The sequence below is a fragment of the Talpa occidentalis genome, unplaced genomic scaffold (genome assembly GCF_014898055.3).
Source record: "Talpa occidentalis isolate TD23 unplaced genomic scaffold, MPIMG_talOcc4v2.1 talOcc4.14, whole genome shotgun sequence".
In the NCBI taxonomy this organism is placed as follows: Eukaryota; Metazoa; Chordata; class Mammalia; order Eulipotyphla; family Talpidae; genus Talpa; species Talpa occidentalis.
In genome coordinates, this window is record NW_023601433.1 from 56,449,165 (window position 1) to 56,468,208 (window position 19,044).

General features: G+C 40.0%; 1 long non-coding RNA gene across 4 annotated transcripts in view; it reads left to right on the forward strand.

Moving 5' to 3' along the window:
• LOC119244663 (uncharacterized) overlaps positions 1-18,342 on the forward strand; it is a 223,656-nt gene extending 205,314 nt beyond the window's left edge. For all 4 annotated transcript variants that reach the window (XR_008551797.1, XR_008551794.1, XR_008551796.1 and 1 more), the window contains one exon: positions 18,130-18,342. This is a non-coding gene — a long non-coding RNA (uncharacterized LOC119244663). The remainder of the gene's footprint in view (positions 1-18,129) is intronic.
• Positions 18,343-19,044: the final 702 nt, after the last annotated feature.

The window sequence follows — 19,044 nt, forward strand, 5'->3', positions numbered from 1 at the left end:
AGGAATGACGGGGAGGAAGAATATGGCAGACAAAGGAAGCTGCATGAAAACAGCATGTGCCAACCTGCTCAGAGGAATTAGGAATAGTGAAAAGAGGAAAGAGAATGCTGTAAGGAAATGAAGGCTCTAGTGCAGTAGAAAGTCAAATTTGAGTTTTTGTGAACACAAAGGCTGAGGACTACATGCAAAATAAATAAATAAGACACTGAAAGAAAGTCACGTGTCCATGCAGAACAGGAGAGATTGAACAGATACAAGAAAATCAGGAAGGAGCTACATTCCAAATCACAACAAGAGGCATTCCTCTAGTAACTCTAATTAAATGCTATTCCTGCTGCATTAAAAATGGTACAAGTCTTTGTTTGGGGGTGGTGGGAGTCGAGTGGTTTTAATGGACTTTTAACATATCTTTTTTCCTTCTAAAATAATTATACACATTATCATTATCTTTAATAAAAATGTACTTTAAAAAGACATATTAGAAACTCATTAAATTGGTTATACAGTAGTACAAATATTTAGAGAAGAGTTTTTTTAAAAAGCAAGTCTATGTATTCCATTCACTTCTCAAGAAATCTTTTTAACATCTTTCTAGAACACTAAGTATTTTTTAAAAATACAGACAGGAAGGAAGGGAAGAAAGAGCAAGGGGTATTCCTCCAGCTCTTGCTACATGTAGATAGTGGACCTGGCATAGGGACAAATAGAAATTTCAGTTTCCTGGAAAACCATTGTCTCAACAAGTATTACTTATGACTGGGTACTCTATCCATTATTTTCACTGACAAATAACCAAAAGTTGTGTGTTTAAATGAATCAGGAGAGGAATAAAGGGCATCACTTCAAAGAAAGAAGCCATGGAGTCACTGAGAATTGATGACTGTTATGGTCTCACAAATAACTTGTAAATCAAACAACAGAACCCACTACTAATCTGTGGTAAAATATTCCTAACTAGAACAGAAATTTAAATAGCAAACCTCTCTTACCTATACTTTACCAATATATCAGACATCTTGGAACCTGAGATATCTTCTCTTCTTTGGGCTTAAAAAAAAAAAAAGATTCAAAACCATTAAAATTTGATTTAAAAATATTTCTACTGTGGTTTCTAACTTCATGTTCCTTTAATCTTGATTATTTTAATCCATAACCCTGTGTGGTATCTGCGTTGCCAGGATCTTTGCCACAACTTCCCATGCAGTGTCTCTTCTGGCAAATACAGAGCATGTCATTTTCTGGATGAGTAACAGGCACAGAGTGCATTGCAATAGGTGATTTTATGTCGCTATTCCTTGTTTAATCGAATCAAAGCAGATATGGTTGATTATATGGACAAAAAGCTACTGAATAAACACATTTGTTCAGGAGTAACTAAGCATTAGATAATATTATGTAATGTGGAAGTAAGTAACTGCCTGGCTTAATGTTATGGTTTCCATGGAAACTACATCAGTGAAGGGTAAAGGAGTTCAGAAATATTGGTTTCTTTTGGTGCATATATGGAATATCTACATTCACTTGATGGTTTTGGGTGTCTTTAAAAAGTGATCTTAGTTATTTCTAAGTATAAATATTGGGAATGTAATCTTAGATAGTACACCGGTTGGCATTGCATTTCCTAATTTCTGTAGGGATAGAAGTGTTCAAATTGATGGAGGGAGAGATCTATATGAATTTTACATGTGACATGATGTATTGGAAGTGTAGCTGCCCTCACATGGAGGGTCCATGTGCCACGGATGTTTTTCTCTTCTTTTGGAAAATAAAGACAGCGGTGGCAATTAAAAAAAAAAAGGAAAGTTCTAGTCAAACGATGAACACTGCAGAGGGTGGTTCCTGCAGAAAGCAGAAAAGATTAATTACTGGAGGGAGGCGGAGAGAAGCCTTGGGTTTTGTATTCAGCGGGGCTCCGCAGAGCTCTCCCATCCCTTTATGAGCCGCAGCCCGCAATTACAGCGCCAGGAGAAGGACGCAGCACTGCAGCACCTTCAGCTTCCAGAGCCAGCATTGTTGTTCTAGCTTTATTCATTTCATTTTAATCCCCCTGGGTAGATGAGGAGTAAAGTTAAATATACAGACTCTTCTGAATTGCACATTATACCTTCATAAGACTTAGAGAAATCCAATTATTTTTTTATTCTGTCGTTGGAGGCAGAAATTCCTATTGTTATAGGACAGGGAAAGGGGCAGCCCAAACCCCGCAACCCTGCCTATTCTAAATAGGTTCTGCCATCCGCCGCATCAACACAAAACACATGAGACTAATGGGAAGGATCTTTAATAAAACTAGGAAACAATACAGGTAAGGCAAAGAATATAGTTTCTAAATGAAGCACCCAAAGTTACCCGTCCCCTTGTGGGTAAAAGTCCATCCAAATGGGATTGGCCCAGAACAAGGCCCCAAAGCCTGCCATGAGTCTAAAGCACCTTCCAGTGGGGACCCACAGAAAAGGGTCAGAAACAACCAGACAAGCCCAGAAGGAAAAGAGCAAAATCAACATCAAGATAAAAGCTGCCATGGTCACCTCCCCACGGGTCTCACCCACATCTGTGTCACCCAGTCCACGACCAAAAGACAAGCACAGTTTCTTCACGTGGCTCTAGGCTCCACGCGCCTCCTCCACGTCTCCTGGCTCCATCCTGCTTCCTTCCTCAGCCTCTTCTTCAGCTTCTCCTCTTCCTGCTCAGCTCCACCCTCCCTTGGGTGGGGCAGGGAACCTCCCCCTTTCCTGGGGACCACCCTGTTGCACTATCAGTGTTCAGTAGGGAGGGCTGAGATAGACTGAATCCTGCTCTTGTCTCACCTGCAATCTTCATTACTTTACTCCTACTGACTCATGTGTGGTGTTCCCTGAAGGGTTCCCTTAGAGGGTCCTTCTGTCTTGAAGGTGCTCATTTATTACAGACCTTTTTGATTCCTCTTCAATAGTTCTTTGCTATTCCCCTCCAAGGAGGTTAGTTTAGAAGAGACTGTCTTTCTAACACCTGCTTACAGGTAAACGGAGGTATTCACTGTGATTTGGTTCACATCTAGAACCATCAAGTGTGTGCATAGATTATTATCCTCAAGTGTGCACATGCTTCATTTTTTATTCTAGACAGGCAAATGCTAAGAAGGCTTAGATCTCCTGTGTTCCCACATTTGTTGCCACATGAGGCTACTACATGACCTGAGGAAGAAGGGAAGAAGTTGGTTACCTCTGTGGCTCTACCCTCAAAGTCAGAGCACAGTTGCAGAGAGTAAGGCCTCTTGAGAGGTTCCCTAAGTGGAATGTCTTGGGTGCTTCCAGTGGGGAGCAAATACGAGTAGTGACTTTGTTCCAAATTTGTGGGACGTTTTTCCTTGTGGAGGCTATAAGACTCTCTGTCTGTAATGCATCCCTTTATTCACAAAAATAGTAAGATGTGAGATCATTTTTGCAAATGGCAGGAGAGTTTCCTTATCTTTTATCTATTTTATTTTTAATTTGTCAGTCGTTTTACATAAGCACATAATTTGAGGGGGTGCCATTTCTCACCTCCATACTTCACTCACCCCCAAGTACTCCTGTGTTAGTGACCTGTGCCATTACTTCCCATCCCCTCATTTCTTTCTGCTATTCCTTCTGGTAAGTAGTATATTTTTCAGTTTAGGAAGTGCTTTTGCTGTGCTTTGCCAGTTTATTTTCTTTGGTTATTTATATTCCACAAATAAGTGAAACCATCTGGTAACTGTCTTCACTTTCTGACTTATTTCACTTAGCATAATCACCTCAATATCCATCCATTTTGTCCCAAAGGCACTATTCCATCTTTTTAAATAGCTGAATAATATTCCATTCAGTATATATTATACAATTTTTTTTCCAGTCATCTGTTGTCAGGCACTAGGTTGGTTCCATGACTTGGCTATTGTGCATAATGCTGCTGTGAACATAGCATACATCTTTTTATGTTAGGATTTTCATATTCTTAAGGTAAATACCTAATAACAGTGTTGCTGTATCATATGGTATTTCTATTTGTTGGTGGTGGTTGTTATAGTATCCTTATCACATTTTCCATAAAGGTTGCATCAAATGACATTCCCACCAAAAACACTGAGTGTTCCTTTTTCTCTACATCCTCATCAACATTTGTTGTTTCCAGTGTTTGACATAGGCCATTCTTAAAAGGGTGAGATAGTATCTCATTGTGGCTTTGATTTGCATTTCTCTAATAATATGTGATGTTGAACATTTTTTTTCTGTGTCTGTAGGCCATCTGAATGTTTGCTTTGGAAGAAGTGTCTATTTTGATCTTTTGCCCATTTTTTGATTGGGTTGTTTGGTTTTTGTTGCTGAGTGAGCACTTTCTATATTTTGTAAGTTAAGCCTTTGTCATATGTGTTATGGGCAAATATTTTCTCCCAGTCTGTAGGTTGTCTTTGTGGGTTTGTGTGTGTGATGATTTCTTTTGATGTACAAAAGCTTTTTCATTTGATTTAATCCTACTTATTTTTGCTTTTATTTCTCTTGCCTTTAGGGATGCTTCCTCAAATACCTCTGTGATTAATGTCCAGTAGTATATCATCTTTGTTTTCTTTTAAGTATTTATCCAAATCTTTAATCCATTTTGAATTAATTTTTGCATATGAAGTTAAGTAAGGATCTAGTTTCATTTTTTTTGCACATGTCTGTCCATGTTCCCCAATACCGTTTGTTAGAGGGTTTCCTTTCTCCATCCTATGGTTATGTATAGCTTCTTTGTCAAATATTTACTATCCATATTTGTGTGTGTATATCTGGACTCTTCTATTCACTCTATTTCATAGGCCTGTGTTTCTGTTTCTATCACAATATCAAACTGTTGTAATTATTGGTGCTGTGTAGTATAGTTTGAAGTAAGAGACTGATACCTCCATTTTTCTTATCAGTCAGAATTGCTTTGGCTATTTGGGGGTCCTTTAATTTGGTTCCATATAACTTTTATAATTGTTCTATTTCCTTGAAAAAAATCCATTAGTTTTTGATAAATATTGCATTGAACCTCTCTCTCTATATGACCTTAGGTAATATGGCCATTGAAACAATAACTATCCTTTCAGTCAATGAACATGTTATATCTTTCCATTTCTTTGTGCTATCTTATTTCCTTCATCATTACATATTGATGTGTAAGTTTTTCACCTCATTTTACTCCTAGGTAGTTCATTCTTTTCTTTGAAGTTATAAAGGGATTTTCAAAAAGTTTCTCTTTTAATTTATTGTTTGTATATAGAAATGCAACTGATTTTTGTGTATTGATTTTTGTATCATGTATTATAGTATTTTTTGAGTAGACTCTCTTAGATATTCATTGTATATTTTGTCATCCATGAATAGTGATAGTTTCACTTCTTTTCCTATTTGGATTCCTTTTATGTCTTTTTCTTGCCTTATTGTTCCAGCTAGGACTTCCACTAGTATGCTAGTGGAACAGCAGCAGTGAAAGTGAGCATCTTTGTCTTGTTCCTGATCTTAGGGAAAATGCTGTTTTTTTACCATAGTAGGATATTGGCTGTGGGTTTGTTGTATATAGAGATATAGCCTGTTTATTCCCATTTTATTGAGTTTTTATCATAAAAACTTTCAATGTTTTAGGGGCCTCCCCAGTGGCGCAGCGGTTGAGCGCTGGGTTGCGAACCTGCCGGCGACCTCTGCGGCGCTGGTTCGATCCCCGGCTGCTCCCCGGCCACCGGAGGAGGGTCCCACATGGCGCGCAGACCTCTCCTGCCGCCCGCTGCTCCCCTCAGCAGTGTACTTTGGTCCTTCTGCCTGCTCTGCTCCCCGCTCTGGCTCTGGTGAATTCTCTCACCCTCCCGCGCTTCTGACTGTACCCAGTGCATGTATAAACAAAGAAACAAACAAAATAAATAAATAAATAAATAAATAAAACATGCCTTAAAAAAAACAAAAAAAAAAACTTTCAATGTTTTAATGTACACTCAACCTCCAGGTAATGTTATAGGACAGGGAGAGGGGCAGCCCAAGCCCCGCAAACCTGCCTATTCTAAATGGGTTCTGCCATCCGCCGCATCAACACAAAACATAGGAGACTTTAATGGGAAGGAACTTTAATAAAAACTAGGAAACAATACAGGTGAGGCAAAGAGTCTAGTTTCTAAATGAAGCACCCAAAGTTACCCATCCCCTCGTGGGTAAAAGTCCATCCATATGGGAATGACGCAGAGCAAAGCCCCAAAGCCTGCCACAAGTCTAAAGCATCTTCCAGTGGGGACCCACAGAGAAGGGTCACAAACAACCGGACAAGCCCGGAAGGAAAAGAGCAAAATCAACATCAAGATAAAAGCTGCCATGGTCACCTCCCCACGGGTCTCACCCACATCTGTGTCACCCAGTCCACGACCAAAAGACAAGCGCAGTTTCTTCACATGTCTCTAGGCTCCATGCGCCTCCTCCAGGTCTCCTGGCTCCATCCTGCTTCCTTCCTCAGTCTCTTCCTGCAGCTTCTCCTCTTCCTGCTCAGCTCCACTCTCTCTTGGGTGGGGCAGGGAACCTCCCCCTTTCCTGGGGACCACCCTGTTGCAGTAACAGTGACCTCAACTGAGGAAAGAAATCCTACACTGTCAAAATATTAACAAGGATGTAAAGCAATGGTACTTCATTAAGATAAATAAATGTTTTTAAAAAATTTTTGTCTGAGCTCTCAAATGGAAAAACTTTCAAAGCTTCTGTTAAGATAGCTTATTTTTAATTCAGGTCAAAAATTAGCAAATTAGATTCAATATAGTTTTCTTCAAATGGAACTTTTTGTAAGAGAGCAAGTTATTTCAAGAAGTTTAGTTCATCCATGGTTTTTCTTTGAGGTGTGTCTTAGCGTGGACTTCCATAACAAAATATTATAGACTGAGGGACTTAAACAAGAATACTTTTCTCACAGTTCTGGAAGCTAGAGGGCCAAGGCCCAGGTGCCAGCAGAGTTTGTGTCTGGTGAGACCATTCTCCTTGGGGTGCGCACATTGGTTTTCTGTGTGGCCTTTCCTTGGTGTGGGGGGTGTGTGTGTGTAGGAGAGAGAGAGAGAGAGAGAGAGAGAGAGAGAGAGAGAGAGTGAGTGAGAGAGATAAGGGAAAGAGGAAGGGAGAGCAAGGGGAGGGGAAGGAGGCTATCTAACTTGACAAGAGAATAAGCCTTAAGTGCCCTTAGGGAGAGGCATTATCCATGAAGGGTATTTATCAAACAGTAAAATAAAAGCATTCTGGTGAAGGAAGGAGTTTAGATTAATTTGGAATGAAGCAAAATAGCAGAGACTCCAGGTCAATACCAATACCAGATCTAAAATGGAAACTGTTTCTGTGGAAAAAGTAAAGCTGGACATGAAATGCTGTGCCAGACATCCTCTGTCTGAAGTTCCCACCTGGTTTGTAAATTGAGACTGCTGCTGTGTTGAAAAGTGACTAGGTCCTCCAGGCAAAGCAGGGAGATTTCCCTCTTACTGATACACTCTCAAAGAGCAAAGGTTCTTCCAGTCAATGATTTGAAAGAACAAAGTTTCTCAGTAGTAAAAAAAGCAGTATTTCCTCAAAGAAGGGGTTGTTATGACTCATTAGAGTTGCAGTATGTCCATGGGAGAATATTGTTTTCTGTTAACTTTGCAGCTGGCTGTATCTGTTATGCAGCCTGATGAATAGTAGGGAAGGCTCTTAATTTCTCAGTGTGAGCTAGTTTTTACTTTGTCATCAGGATGGTGTTGATGGTAAGCATGCAAAGCAGGGAGGTACAAAATGAAGAGAAAGAAGGGTCTATGCTCTCTAACTTGACAAATATGTACTGAACAAATGAATGGCTCTGAGGGGTTGTGAAGAGTCCCAAGGAGAGAGCAGCGGTAACATTTTAACAACTCTAATGTTGTTCATTATACTCTCACATGGAGAACTGCACAATGCTCTTTTTTTTTAAAAAAAAGATTTTCTTATTTATGCATACAAGAACTGGGGTACGGGCTAGAGGTACAGTGGGGGGAGGTGTGTGTGAGAGAGGATCCACCAGAGACAGAGTGGGGAGTAGAACAGGCAGACTGACTGAAATACACTGATGAGAGAAGTAGCAGGTGAGTCAGGAGAGGTCTGCTGTGCCATGTGGGTAGCTCCCTGGCAGGGGATCGAACTTGTACTGCAGAGGCTGGGGATAGCTTCATAGTGCGGTGCTTAACCCCTTGCACCACTGGGGAGGCCCTGTACAATTCTCTTTTTAACATTTAACCAGAAAAATGGAAGTCCTGACAGCCACCCCTCAAATGTATTAATTTTTTTCTTTAGATACAGAAAAATGTTAGAGCTATTCTTCACAGTAACAACTCTTCAGGAGTTGTTGGCATCTCAGGTTTTAGAGAACAGGTTTTAGACCCAAGAACAACTGACTTCTGGAGTCACAAGGTTTATTTCCTCAGTGTATCGAGGGTAGGATGATTGAATGTGTCAGAAATGTGTCAGGAAATGGACTTTGTGACTCTGGGAATCCAAACTGTCTCAGAATTCAAAACATACTGCCTCTCTGATCCTCTTACTTCCTCCATGTTACCATCATGGGAAACATTATCTTCTTCAAGCTCTTGGACTTTCATTCCCCTTATATGCTAATTGGAGTGTTCCCTGCCCCCTTAAAGACAGAAGGTAGGAATAGCAAAGAGAAGGAAGTTCATAAACTTTGGATGGAAAATTACTAAGAGGAAACATCAGGATTGAGGGGTGATTCTGATTAAATGCACAGCAGGGTTCTTACTGAAGGCAGTCTAGGATGATCAGACATTGCCTGGGGGATGAAGACATTGGTCAGCTACAGAGCCTGATCAGATAAGGATCAGAGATTCTCTCTTAGTGGACTTGGCAGGATTTATGCTAAAACTGGCTTTGCAGGTCTGAAAAGGATGAGAAGGCCTGTTTGGGAAAAGGGCTGAGAGGAGTCTGACGAAGTTTGCTCAAGGAAAGAATCTTTGTCAGGTGGCAAACCAGGTTATGGAGATGGCCAGGCAGATTTGGAGTTGTACATAACACAGGTACATGACCATTGGGAGGCCAGCAGCAAGCTGTGGGAAAGTGGAGGACCTGAGAATCTACTTCCCAGCATTCCAAGTCACTTGCTCAATGGAGAGCTGGGTGCCAGCATTTGGAGCCAAGTGAAGGTTGTGGGAGAGACTGAGCCTTGATTAGAAGCAGCTGGGAGCACAGGGTTGACCCTCTGAGGTCCTCAAATGCGGAAAAGGCAAGCTTGTGAAATGCAGTCCTATAAGCTCAATTTCATTGTTCAGCTAAAATAATTGTTTGTAATAAAAAGTAAATATTAGGAGGGGGGAAAAATCTCAACTCATGGAAACTAACTAGTACCAAACGAGAAATAATAATGAAATCCAGGACCAACAGCAGCCTGGGTTTCTTGGGGACCAATAGTGTCAGACAAACTTAATAGCTTGCTACTTGAAAAGAAATGTGTGCTTGTGGGCGTGCACGTGCACGTGCACACACACACCACCCGAATGAATGGTTTGGAGGAACACAACAGATGTTACTTATTTGGACTTTACTAAAGCACTTGATAAAAATGTCTCATGAAATTTTACTTGCAAAACAAGTTCAAATTGGCTGGAATAGGAGAATTCCTATGCAGATTGAAAACTGGCTCCAAAACCATAAACTGAAGGTAATGGAACTGATAAATAAATGGCAGCAGATCTAGTTGCCAGAAGGCGCTTAGCAGAATGCCCCAGGGATTACTGTAAGGTCTGAGTTTATTAAAAATCTTTATCAATGAGTTGGAAGAACCAGTCAATAGGAAGTACATGAATTCTGCCAGGAATACTGAATTGGTAAATGTAAGAGAAAGCACGGAAGATCCAGTCCTACAGTGCAGAGGATAAACAGAGGGGTTGGAAGTGTATATAAGGAGGAAGAAGAAAGGAACAAAATAGGACCCATCTGGGAAAAGTGTATCTGCTGATCTGTAGACTGTTAGGTTGTGGAATTGCATGAAGGAGACAGCAAGGCACTACAGGAGGGAGAAAAATCAACAAATTAGGTTTAATTTGGCAAAGCTGTTCAATGGCCAACAAGGGATGACCTGGGTTTGTGATGCCTGAAGCTTATAGAACTTGGGGAATGCTTTCTAAGAAAAAGACAATTAATAATTAACTTAACATCAAGTACAGGACCTTGAGAGTGAGCAGAGTAAATGAAGGACCTGGAATCATAAGCCCAGTGAGTGTTAACTCTCTCTAAGGTGGCCAGGCCTATCAGCAAAAGATTTTTGGATATGAAGAGGAGAGATGGCAGGGATAGAAAATAGAAGGCAAAGAGGATGAATAAAAGTTGATCTGTGTCCTCATAAGAACCAAAGACTTAGATCAGTAGACAATTATTAAGAACCTAATTGTTCGTTTAACCCAAATCCTGAAATAACATCTATCTAAAACAGGTAGATGTTATAATAAAAACTATTGTAACAGCTCTCCAGCTCTGTTGAAAATCTTCGTTCATATTTTTAGTAATGAGATATTTGAGGCCAGGGCCTCCTATTAGCTAGATTTTACTGTTTTTTGAATGTGTCTGAATCTGGCTAAATGCTCACTGGTTCACTTTCCTTTTTTTGGGTTACATAGAAAACAGGCTTCTCAGCCTCTGTTGTAATTAGATTGGGGTCAGTTTCTGGCCAGTGGAATATGAACTGACGTGATGTACACTATAAAATCCACATGGATACCATCAGCTGAAGATGGTGGCAATATAAGATGCAAGAAAAATAGATTCCTGAATCATTTCTTGGAAGAGAACCACCCAGAAGTGTTGTCTGACATGTCAGAGACTGACATGAGCAAACTAGGAGACAGTTACTGAATTATGCCAGATATTTTGATTGTTTTAGCAGCTGCCACAACTAAGAAATTGACTAGATGATTGAATTGGTTGGGCATTGCTTAATCTACATGGATTTTTGTGCTTAAATGCTCTATACCTGAGTTATACCCTTTTTTACATAGATTTTTACTTTATCTGTTTCTAGAGAAATAAGTATAGTCTATTATTTCTTGAGCATGTCTGTTATCTAATAGTGGTTCATCCAGTATTGGTGAGGAATTTTATTGTCTTATTTAATGTATTACATATTTTTTGCTTAGAAGGCCTTTTGAGTTGATTAGGAAAACCAAATGGACAGATATGTAAAATAAATACAGCTATAAGAGTTTCCTAAGAAAAAAATGTATGCTTAGCATAGGGTACCTTGGTAACAAATAGTCCAATTGTTAGGGGGAAATGATGTCCTGAGTTAATCCCATACAGGCTTTGTGGACCCCACCCCCACTCCAGACTAAAGCCATCAAGACTCTGGGAAAGACAAATCCCATCACCACCAAGGGAGGGTGGCTGGGACCTGAGGGTGGAGTTGGGCAGCCAGGTTGGATATAAAAAAACCAAACACGTGGGCCTTGGGCTCTCTCTGGCTCGCGATCGCTTGCCTCCTGGCTTCACGGCTCCTGGCTGGTGGCCAACTCTGAGCGCCATTTTGGGATTCCTGATCGGTGGATCGGGTAGGACTCATTTAAAACTTTGTCTCCCACTTTTCTCCCAGAGCTGTACATTTCCTCATTTCCCCTTCCCTTGTAAATAAACCTTTTATTAACCTTTCACGTGTGCCTGCAGTAGAGCATTGATAAGTCCTTTTAAGCGCGCGGGTGAGGACCCACAGTCAGGCACCCCGTTTTGTATCGGGGTTGCTCTACAACACCTTTTCCACTTATATGTAAAAGTGAGGTATTACTGATGCAGAAAGCACAAGTAGAGTGTTCTGAAAAATCACACAGGAGACAGTAGTTTAGAAATAAGTCCAAAATTTCTGGCAGAAGGTTAAGAGAGAGATTTTAAGGATAAAGGACAGGAGACTGAAGGACAAGAGGTGAAAAGGAAGCTTTATGCAGACACATCTAGGTGGAGCTATTATAATTATTTAGAACAAGAGGGAAGTATGTTAGAGAGAGAAGTATGTTAGGTGAATTAAGAATTTAGACTTGTAGAGGACAACTGGGGTGAAAGTATGCCTGTACATGCATATAATGTTTGATGTTCTAAAAAAAAAGTCTTTGAAATTAGTGTGGTTAGGATGGGTCTACTTCATGAGAAAATACTGGAATTGGAATCCCAGGAGAGGGTAAGTGGTGAAAGGGTTAATGGCTTCTCTGCTGCAGTCTTTGTTGTGGTTCATTTTAATTCAAGTGATCTCTGTTAGAGGTTAGAGGGGCTGATTGGGAAATGTGTGGGGGCAGGGCTAGTCTGGAGAGGTTAGGTCATGCTGAAGATCATAGAGGACTTTAGGATTGAACAGTGTTTGCTATAAAACATTTCCTTGAGTGTTTTCTACTGAAAATGATTTTTGCTGGAGGTGAGTAGGAATTATATGGATATAACTCTTTAGGTTAAACCATTTGGTACTACCCTTTTTGTAGGTCAAAGATGATCCATTTTGGCAATTTCCTATGGTTCAAACTAATTGGTAAAAATGGGTCTTGACATAACAGCTAATATGGGACTCTGTGTGTGACAAAAAGAAAGCCTTTCCTTTTTCCTTTGAGTAAGGGCAAAACTTAGCCAAGCATGTAAAAACAGAACAAGTGATATTTTTTTGTCTGCAGTGAGAACCAGGTTCAAGAAAAAAAAAAAAAAAAAAAGTAAAGCAGAAGCCTAGAGCTGTTAGCCACCGGGTACAATCATAACACATTTTTCTACATGAACAAGAGGGTTGCCTTTCTGGGCCCTTTGGTCTGTTCTCAAACCCTGGTAATAGCTTGGGGTATCAGGAGGCTGCAAGACATTTGTTTAATCTTGTATCTGTTCATGAGTCCCAACTTTGTTCTCCTGAGCCATCAGCCCCCCAACAGTGCCAGTTCCTTCTCCCTGACACCCTAAGCTTAGAATTGCACTTTCAGCCTGTTGGTGACAATGTACCACATTGCAACTGTAGTTGGGTGTGTGTGTGTGACCATTTGAAATAATTTTTAAGATGTGTTCTATGAATGACAGTTTGGGATAATTGGGTTAATGAGGATTTTTTTTTAATTAAAAATTGTTTATATTGTGGTAAAAATGCACAACATAAAATTTACCATCTTAACCATGCATAGAGTTCAGTAGCAGTTAGAATTCAGGGCAACCCTCGCCACCAGCCATCTTCCCACTCTTTCATCATCCCAGAGACTCTGTACCCATTAAAAAACAACTCCCTATTCCCCCTCCCTCCAGCCCCTGGTACCCACCATTCTATTCTCTATCTTTATGAACTTGCTGCTTAGGTGCCTTGTATAAGTGGATTCATATAGTAGTTGTCTTTTTTTTTTGACTGATTTATTTCCCTTCTAATATTCTCAAGTATCATCCTTGCTGTATGATATGTCAGAATCTGCCTCCTTTTTAAGGATCTGATGAGATTTTAATTTGAATTATTTATTTCTAAACAAGGGAGCAAGATGTGTAACATTTCCTTATTTGTCTGATCTGGGACCAGTATTTATTGGGAGTATCTCAAGGCACTGAGATCCAGAAAGACGATATGGGAAGCACTAATGGAAGTTTTCATTTAACAGCCTGCTCTAGCTTACCTAGAAAGTACAGGGATGAACCCTAAAGGCACTTGTCTTGAGATGTTCTGAGTGTGTGGGTCTGAGTACACAGGTACATCTCTCTCCTTCCTGGGGTACAATAACCTTGCTTCATGATGCTAAATGTCAATGCAGATCTCAAATAAAGGCCTGCATGTTTGATCAACATAGCATATTTCCCCCTCTAGACAGACATCCTAAAGCAGTGTCTTTGCGTCTAGGTGAATACCATCCAGCCTGTGAGTTTTCTTCCTTGCTTTCTCTACAACAATGAAGCTGGAAGAGATTCTTTCCCCCTGTTTTTTTTTTTTTAATCAGTGGCACAGTGTGATGCACAACCACTGGGGATCTGATAAGACACACTTTTACTGCCACCCACTTTTCTGCTATTTGTTACTTCAAAATGGATAAGAAGGATTCCACAGTTATGAACTGCTTGCACCTTGTCATTTATGGAAAGAAAAAGGAGAACCTCCTCACCTTACTGTCTTTTATTGTCTCTTCTGCTCATTCAGTTCATCATTCATCCCAACCAATTTTTTTTTTTTTTTTTTTAGTTTCCTGCCATGTGCCCTGCACTGCACTAGATGCTGGAGATTCATGGTAAACAAGTCAGATAGATCCCCAAATTTATGAAGCTTGTGGTGTAGGAGATGTTCTAAGAGTTGCCAAAGTCAGGATGATGCCCTTCTTGGGATGCATGGATAGAATTCTTTAGTTCAGCATACCAAGAAGCAGATGTCAGCCAAAGGAGTTCACCTACATTTATTTCTTATCAAAGTTTCTTTGAGTGGCTTACATACATCAATCACCTTGATTTCAATACCCTAATATATTGAGGGGTATGGGGAGGCTTTAGGGGAGTTCAAATAGTCCTAAGTGAATGACTCACTTAGAAGTGGTAGTGTTCTCCTGCCTGCGCAGGCTGAGCTTTATGGGACCAATTAGATGATTCTCAATAGTTTTCTTCCCTATTATTACTCCTTATGCAAAAACAAAACTTAACACCTGGTCACACTCAGTCACAAATCCCTTATCTCCCTTACCTGTTTTCTCCATTTAATCTGTGTAGCAGAAACATTGAAAACAACACCACTATCAAGAAAGTAGCATGGTTTCTAAATAATGGTGGGTTTTTCATAGAAAGTAGTTTTGTCATATCCTCTCTTCTCACGAGCTAGTAGGTCAGCTCTGAGAAGGGGCACACATATCTTGTAGCAACTTAAGAATCATAATAAAATTCTGCTCTATTTTGCATCCCATGAGGAGAAATCTGTACTTCAGGATATCATCAGGGAACCCCATACCAAGGGTTTTTCCGAGAGTAGACCATAGCAGGGTGAACACAATGTGGAAGGTCGAAGGTGTGATGGGGAAGGTAACATAATAGAGGGGCAAGGAGTAGAGATTTTCTAGAGAAGGGATCATAAGAGGCCAGAGAAGAAAGCAAGGGATGTAGAAAGGTGCATTGAGAAATGTTTCCTCTAACCTGAGGGCGATAGGACCATTGGGATATGTCTAAGTAGCGAATGATAGTATAAAAACAAGTATTATAAAGATTGCCAGGCTGCTGGGTTTTCAGGGGGGTGAGAGAGGAGAGGTCAACTTAGCGATATTATAGTAATCAGGATGAGAGATGCCTGGAATGGAAAAGAAATAGGAAAAGTTGGTTCCTTGCGAAATATTTAAAAAGTAAGAAATGTTAGGTATGGTGCTTAGCTGAATGTGCGCATAAAAGATAATAAGGGTTTTATCATTTAATGTTCTAATTCTTGCTTTGAAACCTGGAGGGTGAAGGTGGCACTTCATGAAAAGTTGCTCTCAGGTAGCTTTTATTAGAGGGGTGTTTTGGGGGCTTATTTGGGAGAAGGCAAGACTCTTAGACCCATGAAACCAGCTAATTTATCTTATAACACAGCAGTAGAAAATACAGGCTTGCTGGGACATTGCATTTCTTTTTCATGTTCAAAGATGATAATGAAACATTGCAACACTGCAATGCAACATTCCAGTGCAATATTGTCTGTCACTGGAAGGAATTGGGAAAACATGTGGCTACATGAGGATGCCTTCTGCAAAGGCAAGGACACCCATAATATTCATAAAATAGGTTACTGAATATGATTTAAAATATGATGTAATTTTTGTTTTAGAAATGAAAACAAAAAGATGAAAAGATTCATATGAAACCAGTAACAGTGGTTATCTCTGGGGTGATGGGATTAGGGGGCGGAAAAGGCGGGGCTCACTCTCCCTTTCTTTATATATATTCATAGAATATTATCTTTTTGGTGACATAGTTATATAAATACACACTCACAAACATACATTAAATGGCTTTAAAGGGACTTTGAAAAAATGAAAATGCCCTATTCTGTGTAGAGTTAGTATCTCATGTCTCCAATTCTTCAGATCATTGCTCTGTAGAGACAGATGGAAGTTCCATGAAGAACAACTTGGCTGCTGTTAAGTGGTGAGCTAAAGCAGGCCAAACCCTGGCAAACTTTCAGTTCCATTTTCAGAGAAGCCCTGTGACTGCATGATTGTGCACTTCATTTTACATACCCACACAAAGCCACTATGTGATGGACAATCTTAAGCTCCGTTTGGCTCAGGATGATACTGAGACTTTTGTCAAAATCTTACTTGGAGCTTGAAAACTGTCTGGGCTACACAATAGATGAGCCAGGAGAGACAAGGATATAGAAATGTTTAGGAAAGACCTTGTCTATACCAGTAAGCAGGGGCTTCCTTGGAAATTCTATTTCTTCCACCAAAGGGCTTAGATTGGTTGTTGCCTTCAAACCTGCCAAACTAGCTTGGACATCAAAAAAGTGACTTTCCTGCTGGAGCTATCATTACATTTTGCTTCCATCTGAGCTGAAAGCACATAGAAATGCTTTGCCTCGCAACACTCTGTATAATTTTTTCTGTTTGGATTTCCCATCATCTGAAAAGAAAATATATAGCTTTCCTGTGAGTAGTGTATTTGGGCAGAATAACCATTATCAACTTCGATTTCGAGTTTCTTCTGCTGTCTTTTCGTTTTAGCCTGGGGTGCTGGACTCTGACAGTGCCCTTTCTTTCCATGTTGATCTTATTCTATAGCAACTGGCTGATAAATGTAAAAATTGTGTGTTTATCATCTGCCAGATTTTTATTGTAAGGTTTAATTTTTTTTCTCTCTACAAGCTGTTCAAGTGTTCTAGCTGTAGAGACCAGATGGTTTTCCATCCCCTTGATGTTTCCTTATTGTGGATGGTTGTTCAGAGATCTTCCAAGACTTTGCAGGGAGAGTATAGTTTCTATAGCTACTCTGGTTAACATCACTGCATTTATGCCTTTGCCAGTATGAAGAATATTCAATCTATCTAAGTCAGGAAACCACTTAAAATAAATGGTGCTGTGTGTTTTGAAATCATATGGGGAATGCCCAGGTTTCAAGTAACCATTAATAAATAATTACCATTTTGTTAATGCATCCTGCCAATTCCATGATAAGAAAGAGTTGATGGATGACATCGCTGGTTTGTAGTTTCACATTGGTTAGAATGTACTTGTCTTGTAATCCACAATGGGGTAAGCTCCCTGAAGGTACATGGGAAACATCGCTCTCCACACCATATGAAGTACTTGGTGGGTAGCTAAAAAATAAGGAGGCAGAGCTTTTCCCCAGAAGTTTTATCCCAAAGCTTAACCTCAGTAAGTGTTTGCTCACTGGTTTGGAATTTCTGTTTGTGATGTGGGAGAGCATGCTTGATACAGGTGAATGAGAGATCACAGCAAACAGCACAAGGAGAAGAGTTTCTTAGTGGTACTGATTACATGTATGGCCTGAGATACACAGGGGTTTTAGACAAAGAAAATGTTCAGTATTCAATAAGCAAAATATGTAACTGAGCTCTTAGAACAGTGACTTGGTAGTGAAGATATCTCAGCATCCTAGTCAAAGGTCACCAGGAACACACTCCAAATTGAACCAGATGGATTTATTAGCCCATATCGAGAGAAAACACACCTTTTGCACTGAGTGTATTTCAATATAAGATAATATTTGAAAGGACCTGTTAGTAGATTTGTTCTTTGGCTGGGTGATTAGGGGAGGACCCAAGGAAGGCAGGGCTACTTTATATTAGTGGTTGTTGGAAAGCAAGGCAATCCTATGTGTGGGTATCTCAATAAATCCCTCTATAGGAAAGGCAGACTAGAGCCAGGCTCACGCTGGAATTGGTAAAGATGTAGCTGTCATTTATTTAACAAGATTCGGGGATCATTATGTGTGTCCTGTATGGCCTGGTCTGGGCAGATGTTCTGAGATTGTTGATGTCCAATGGGAGAATGCATGACTTAGCTGGAAGAATCAACCTAGCTTGTGAAAACAGAGGGGCCAAGATGTCATGTTACATTAGTTTCCAGATGTTAGGGAGGCTTGTTTTCTTTATCAGGTGTCATTGAAGAAGTCAAGAGAGGAGGTAGAGACTGACTCCCCATGTCACTCATTGCCTTTGTTTTATTGCTTTCTCTTTCAGGAAGTGACTTAATCCCAACCTCCCCAAACTCAAATTCTCACCAACGTTCTCCTCCACCTCTCCTACCCAGAAGATGAATGGGCCTTCAATTTGACAATGGTGGAACAGCTCCTTTCTGCACATCTACCCCTGTCTGTCCTTTGTGAAGAGACAAAATCATTGCTTCTCTAAATGGGCTTACATGAGCTAGAAATAAAAGGATTTTAAGACCAGAGCAAGTGGATGCATATATTTTAAAAGTACATCCCGTTCATGCCAAGCTCATGGAGACAAAAAGCCTATTTTCCTTACAGTCCTCATGTATGTATGTCTTAAACTGTTGGAAGCCAAAAGGCATCATACAGCATTTCACTTTGCACACACATTCAAACTCCAAAGCTGAGGGCATTTAAAGAAATTATGGATGGGAATATATGTGGTTAAAAAGTTTAAATTATTTTTAATGGGAAAATCTTCAAATTCAGAAGAAATCTGCACACAGGCACTGAGCAAAAATGTGTTTATTGATTTAATTCATCAGTGTGATTTCTTCACTTAGAGCAACTACAAGAAAGGAATGACTTGATTATTAGAAACCTCCTTTTAAATCTGATTTTAGAAGTATTCCATTTTCAATGCAGAAATGCTTGGAATAAGACAATGCAAAGAAAAAATAAAAATTGCCACCCAAGACAACACTGTTACTGGTTTGGGTCCTTCATTTATTCAGCAAATAGTTAACAATGACCATAGTGCTAGTGGCTGGAAGACAAGATTATTAAGACACAGTCCCTGACCTCAAGGATCTCATAGCTTCATGGGAAAGACAGGTTAAATGAGTAAATAATTAAAATATGATATGGTATTTGCAATGAGAGTTGTAGACACAGGGTAGTATGAACAAAGAGGACTCCCCAATGTAGATGAGAGTAAGAG